Raw genomic sequence first — 7705 nt, forward strand, 5'->3', positions numbered from 1 at the left:
GGCTTCCAGTTCTTGGATAATTGGACTGCATTCTGGGGAAGATGGGACCTGTTCAAACAGGACGGGCTGCATCTGAACCAGAGGGGCACCAATATCCTGGGAGGGAGGTTTGCTAGTACTGTTCGGGAGGGTTTAAACTAGTTTGGGAGGGGGATGGGAACCGGACTTGTAGTCCAGGGACCAGTGGGTCCACTCAGAAAGACAAAGAGTGTAGTGAGGTATTGGGGAAGGTAGCACTGTCGCAGAGGACAGATGGGCACGGAGAAGGGTTAAAGTGCGTATACTTCAACGCAAGAAGCATCAGGAATAAGGTGAGTGAATTGAAGGCGTGGATGGGCACTTGGGACTACGATGTTGTGGCCATCACTGAAACGTGGATAGGTGAGGGGGAGGAATGGTTCTTGGAGGTACCTGGTTATAGATGTTTTCATAAGATTAGGAATGGTGGTAAAAGAGGTGGGGGGGTGGCATTGTTAGTTAGAAATAGTGTAACAACTGCTGAAAGAATTTTCGAGGAGGATCTGCCGACTGAGGCACTGTGGGTTGAGGTCAGGAACAGGAAAGGAGCAGTCACCTTGATGGGAGTTTTCTATCGGCCCCCCAATAGCAGCAGGGAGGTGGAAGGGCAGATTGGGAAACAGATTTTGGAAAGGAGCAGAAGTCACAGGGTAGTAATTATGGGGGATTTCAACTTCCCAAATATTGATTGGCAACTCTTTAGATCGAATAGTTTGGATGGGGTAGTGTTTGTGCAGTATGTCCAGGAAGCTTTTCTGACTCAGTATGTAGACTGCCCGACCAGAGGGGAGGCAATATTGGATTTGGTACTAGGTAATGAACCAGGGCAAGTGATAGAGCTGTTGGTGGGCGAGCACTTTGGAGATAGTGATCACAATTCTGTAGCATTCACTGTGGTAATGGAGAGGGATAGGTATGTGCAACAGGGCAAGGTTTACAATTGGGGGAAGGGTAGATATGATGCTGTCAGGCAGGAACTGAGGAGCATAAGTTGGGAGCATATGCTGGCAGGGAAGGGCACGGTCGAAATGTGGAACTTTTTCAAGGAGCAGATAGTAGGGGCCATTGATAAGCATGTCCCTGTCAGACAGGGAAGGGATGGTCATGTGAGGGAACCGTGGTTGACAAGAGAGGTTGAGAGTCTTGTTAGGAAGAAGAAGGATGCGTATATAAGGTTGAGGAAAAAGGGCACAGGCATAGCTCTGGAGGGATACAAGATGGCCAGGAAGGATCTGAAGAAAGGGATTAGGAGAGCTAAGAGAGGGCATGAAAAATGCTTGGCGGGTAGGATAAAAGAAAACCCCAAGGCCTTTTACGCGTATGTCAGAAATATGAGGATGACTAGGGGGACCGTAGGTCCGGTCAAGGACAATAGCGGGAGACTGTGTGTTGAGCCGGAAGAGATAAGTGAGGTTTTGAATGAGTACTTCTCTTCGGTATTTACGAATGAGAAGGGGTGTATTACTGAAGAGGACGGTATGAAACAGACTGGTAAGCTCGAGGAAGTGCTCGTTAGGAGGGAAGATGTGTTGGGGTTTTTGAATAACTTGAAGATAGACAAGTCTCCCGGGCCTGACGGGGTATATCCAAGGATGTTATGGGAAGCAAGGGATGAAATTGCAGAGCCGCTGGCAATGATCTTTTCATCTTCTCTGTTGACGGGGGTGGTACCAGGTGATTGGAGGGTGGCAAATGTTGTGCCCCTGTTCAAGAAAGGGAATAGGAACAACCCTGGGAATTACAGGCCAGTTAGTCTTACTTCGGTGGTAGGCAAGTTGATGGAAAAGGTGCTGAGGGATAGGATTTCTGAGCATCTGGAAAGACACTGCTTGATTCGGGACAGTCAGCACGGTTTTGTGAGGGGTAGGTCTTGCCTCACAAGCCTGATTGAATTCTTTGAGCAGGTGACCAAGCAAGTGGATGAGGGTAAACCAGTGGATGTGGTGTACATGGATTTTAGTAAGGCATTTGATAAGGTCCCCCATGGTAGACTTATGGAGAAAGTCAGGAGGCATGGGATAGTGGGGAATGTGGCCAGTTGGATTAAGAATTGGCTAACTGATAGAAGGCAGAGAGTGGTCTTAGATGGTAAATACTCAGCCTGGAGCCCAGTTACCAGTGGCGTGCCACAGGGATCAGTTCTGGGTCCTCTCCTGTTTGTGATTTTTATTAACGACTTGGATGAGGAAGTCGAAGGGTGGGTCAGTAAATTTGCAGATGATACAAAGGTTGGTGGAGTTGTGGATACCGAGGAGGGCTATTGTCGTCTGCAAAGGGACTTGGATAGGTTGCAGTGCTGGGCTGAAAAGTGGCAGATGGAGTTTAACCCTGAAAAGTGTGAGGTCGTCCATTTTGGAAGGACAAACACGAATGCAAAATACTGGGTTAACGGTAGGGTTCTTGGGCATGTGGAGGAGCAGAGAGACCTTGGGGTCTATGTGCATAGATCGTTGAAAGTTGCAACTCAAGTGGATAGGGCTGTGAAGAAGGCATATGGGGTGTTAGCGTTCATTAGCAGAGGGATTGAATTTAAGAGCCGTGAGGTGATGATGCAGCTGTACAGGACCTTGGTAAGGCCTCATTTGGAGTACTGTGTGCAGTTCTGGTCGCCTCATTTTAGGAAGGATGTGGAAGCCTTGGAGAGGGTGCAGAGGAGATTTACCAGGATGTTGCCTGGAATGGAGAATAAGTCTTACGAGGAAAGGCTGAACATTCTAGGCCTCTTCTCATTAGAACGGAGAAGGATGAGGGGTGACATGATAGAGGTTTATAAGATGATCAGGGGAATAGATAGGGTAGACAGTCAGAAACTTTTTCCCCGGGTGGAGCAAAGCGTTACAAGGGGTCATAAATTTAAGGTGAAGGGTGGGAGATATAAGGGGGATGTCAGGGGAAGGTTCTTTACCCAGAGAGTGGTCGGGGCATGGAATGCCTTGCCTGGGGAAGTTGTTGAGTCAGAAACTTTAGGGACTTTCAAACGGCTTTTAGATAGGTATATGGATAAAGGAGAATGATGGGGTATAGATTAAATTGTCCTTGACAGAGGACAAAGGATCGGCACAACATCGTGGGCCGAAGGGCCTGTTCTGTGCTGTATTTTCTATGTTCTATGTTCTATGTTCTATTTCTTTGCCTTACAATTGGTAAGCAGTGAACAAGGATTCACTAAGGGGGAGCTCAAACAGTGTTTTAAAAAAAATTAAACCCTGTTACGGCTAAACCAGGCATCGGCTGAGAGGGAACCCCCTAGACCCCTGTCTCACCTGGTCACAATGGGCTACTTCAGTCCTTCTTTGTTTCAGAAGAACCCATTCAATTCAGGAATGTCTCAGGATGGGTGTAGTTAACACCTTAGTCTGGAATGTATCCTTTTGTCCTTTTAAAAGAGAGTGAGACAATTTTTGAATACACAGGGTGGGTCATCTGACCTTCAATGGCCATCTTTGCAGCATATTGTCCACTTTTCTTTGAAGGAAAAGCCAATTTTAAAAAGAATCCATAACGAATAAAGTTTGGATCTTAAAAGTTAGGATATGTCTTTATTTAACATGACAGTATAACTGTACTTTTGTGCAATTTTGAGGAATAATATTTCAAATGCTTTATAGCTGAGCAGTCAGTTTGACGAGCCTTTGAAATAAATTTATTACCTGCAAATCCTTTCGAATACACTGTTCTATGGAGATTTCTGCAAACAGAAACCCTGTTAGATATTAACATTGGATTGCTGGGTTTTAGTACAGTTGAATATTATAACTAAGAAAATCATGGGTGCAAAATCCTGGCAGAACAAATGCCACTCAGCACACTGATATTCATGGGATCAGGAAAGGAGTCTCTAGGAGTGGGTCTTTAGTGTTATGGTACATCTTTGGCACACATCTCTCTGATCACACCAGAAACAATGAGGAAATTGGCAAGGTAGGGATGGAGGATGCCAGGGCCATCTCCACCTGATGGGTGACACTGAATAGTTCCCTCTTTAAAATACTTTTTTTTTTTTTAAAATGTGCTCTCACCCCTAAACTTTGGGCTTCCTGGCTCTCAACCCTGGCCTGGACCTCGGGTGGGCCCTTCATCCACTGGTATCAGCTAGCTATACTGATGCTATGTGAATTTTATAATGAGAGCCTAGGAGTGGCAACTCCTGACTTATGGAGAGCCCACCCCCTCCCCTCTTAGGAAGTATTCTGTTCTATCCTGACATTTGCCTACATTGAAACACATTTTACATAGTTTTTCCCCATTCACTTAATGTATAACTATCTCTAATTTTATGCTTCCATTTACACTGCTTACAATGTCACCTATCTTTGTGTCATTGAAAAATTTAGATAGGTCACTTCCAATTTGTTAATAAATTGGGTGAATGTTTGAAGCCCCATCACAGTTCATCGCAGGATATCACTAGTCACCACCATTAATGCATTCCATAGGTCTCATTCCCAAGTTGGTCCAATATTGTTCTGCCATAAACTTTTGTTGAAGCAGTATCCTTAAGAGCCTTTAAAAGGCCAGAAAATAAAGGATATGGGGAATCAGAATGGAAATAGACTGTGTGGCTCAAGAAAGATGCTGATTCAGACATGATGGGCCAAATGTCCTGTTTCTAGGAGGTCACATTCTATGATTCCATGATGTTAGCATTATAACATAAAATATTACAAAATTTACAAGAAAATATTTGAACTGAACTATACATTAACACTTTTTTGTCTATAAATAGACACCAATACCTTTCCGAGAAGCTTAGAGATTGAGTTTTATGCCTCATTGTGTGAAGACACCCCTCTGGTTTGGAACAAAACTACACAGACCAAGAAGGCTCCATGTTCAATCTCTTGTCTATGCTTAGCATAAAAGCAGTGGAATTAGCCAGAGTGTCCCTAGACTAGGGAGGGGAAAGTATAAGACAGGTCTCCTGCAAGTGGTCGCTATTCAGCGACCCCTGTAGGAATGTGTCTCAAAGACAATGTCAAGTGAGATCCTGGCTTTGATGCCTACCAAAGCAAAAAAAAGCCTCTGCATATCATCTGGGCTCAATCATTAAGAGTAGCCATGTAGATGAGGTACCAAAGGGTTATTTGTGCCTGTGGAACTGTACTCTAGCAAAGTTCAATGGTTTTGGTGGGGTGGGGGGGGGAGGGGGGCGGGGGGGTTTGAAAATTGAGGGGAAAAAATTGCAGCAGCCTGGTTGTATCGATGCAAAACTGTCAATGTTCAGTCTTTATAGCTGTGAAACTGATAGTAACATCTGGCATTCGCACATGCACAAGTAAATACAGAAATCTTGAGGTTGCTGTCAGTGATTCTCTGCTCCTCCATAGGGTGCGCTGTTGAAGTCCTCACAGACAGAAATCTTTAGAAATCATTTGATTTGATGTGAACTTCCACTTTTATTAGCCATTAGCCTCGCTGGAGAAACACTTGAAAAAGTCACGCCTTCTTAAATAAGGTGGGTTCTCTTGATGATATACTAAGTTCATAATTACTGCTCAATAATCTTTCTGGATCTGAAAAGCTAATTTTATATTTGCAAAATGTTAAATTTCTCCATTATTATTAATTCTATAGATTTTTAAAATACATATTTTTTTTTAAAACGTTAAGATATTTCAGCTTCTACCTTAATGTCATATGTATGTCCCAATCGTTACTTCATTTTCCGTAAACTTATTAAAAAATGGCGGGTAGTCAGTGCTTTTTAATTACTTGTTTCCTGTCTGTCAGAATTCTTCAATGAGATTGACTGCTTAGTCTGCTTGATGACACCACCTTGCTGGATGCTGCCGATCCCCATTAACAATGGGAAAAAGTGAAATCCACACCAGAGATCGCGAGATTTTTGTGGACAAATTTCTTTGATGTCAGCGACAAAAGCCATCATGTTACCATTGACCGCAATATCCAGGCCATAATATTTTGTTTGGAGAGAAAATATTTTTGTTCCAGAGTTTTTAGTGATCACTTCCAAGTTCTAGTACAATATTCAGGGAAAGGTTTTTTCTTCAGGTGCACACCTCTGGCAATTTTTTGTCCAAATAATTTAATAGACAGAAAATTCTAAGCAACACATCCTGGCTGCATTGGGCATCCTAAAAAAAAATTTATTTTTATTTTAAAGGCATAGTGATAATTTGGGTACATAATTGGCTATAGGATAGGAAGCAGAGAAGTAGTGGTGAACTGATGTTTTTCTCACTGTATAGAAGTATGTGGTTCCATGCCCGCATGCAGCAAGACCTGGACAATATCTCGGCTCGAGTTGCTAAATGTTAAGCAACACTTGCGCAACAAGAGAAAGTCAAACCACCTCTCCTTGACATTCAGTGGTACTACCATCATCAAATCTTCCCCATTAACATCCTAGAACCAGAAACTTAACTGGACCAGCCACATAAATACTGTGGATACAATAGCAAGTCAGAGGCTGAGCATTCTGTGGCATGTGATTCACCTACTGACTCCTAAAACCTTTCCACCATCAACAAGGCATAAGTCAGGAGTGTGATGGAATATTCTCCATGTGTCTGGATGAGTTTAACACACAAGAAGCTCAATACTATCGAGGAGGAAGCAGTCCACTTGATCGGCACCCTATCCACAACCTTAAACATTCAGTCCCTCCACCAACAGTGCAGTGTTACCATCTACAAAATGAAATGCAGCATCTTGCCAAGGTTTCTTCAACAGCTTCTCCCAAAGCAATAACCTTTACCACCTAGATCAAGAGCAGCAGATGCATGGGAAAACCACCGCCTCCCAATCACGCACAATCCTGACTTAAACATATATCACCATTCCTTCATCATCGCTGGGTCAGAATGATGGAACTACTTCCCTATTGACATGTGGGAGTACCTTCACTACATAGTCTGCTGCAATTCAAGAAAGAGACTCATTACCACCTTCTTAAACAACTAGGGATGGATAATTAATGCTGGATGATACAAAACTTGGCAATAAATAGTGAGCAGGACAGTAGCAGACTTCAGGACAGACAGATTGGTGGAATGAGCAGACACATGGCAGATGTAATTTAATGCAGGTAAGTGTAAAGTGATGCACTTTGGGAGAAACAACATGAAGAGGCAGTACAATCTACATGGTACGATTGAGGGGGATGCAAGAGCAGAGCGACCTGGGGCTGCACATTCTTGAATGCAGCAGGGCAAATTAATAAGGTGGCTAAGAAAGCAGATGGAATACTTGGCTTTTTAAATAGGGGTATGAATGCAAAAACTATGAAATGATGCTAATCCTTTACAAATCACTGGTTAGGCGTCAGAGGGAGTATCGTGTAAAAATCGGGGCACCACATTTTAGGAAGGATGTCAAGATCTTGGAGAGGCTATAAAAGGAAGTATACTAGGATGATAACAGAGATGAGGGAGTTATGTGGTGAGATTGGAGAAGCTGAGATTGTTCTCCTTAACGAAAAGTAGGTTAATGGGAGAACTGATTAAGGTAGTCAAAATTATGAGGGTTTTGATAGAGCAAGACAGACAAAGTGTTTCCACTGGGAAGTCAGTTGAAAAACCAGAGTTCACAGATATAAAATAATTGGCAAAGGAACTAGAAGGGAAATGAGAATTTGTTTTGTGCAAAGGGTTTCAATCTGAAAAACATTGCCTCAAAAGGGCTGTGGAATTTTATTCCACAGTAATTTCAAAAGGGCAATTAGACA

The sequence above is a fragment of the Heterodontus francisci genome, chromosome 2 (genome assembly GCF_036365525.1).
Source record: "Heterodontus francisci isolate sHetFra1 chromosome 2, sHetFra1.hap1, whole genome shotgun sequence".
NCBI lineage: Eukaryota > Metazoa > Chordata > Chondrichthyes > Heterodontiformes > Heterodontidae > Heterodontus > Heterodontus francisci.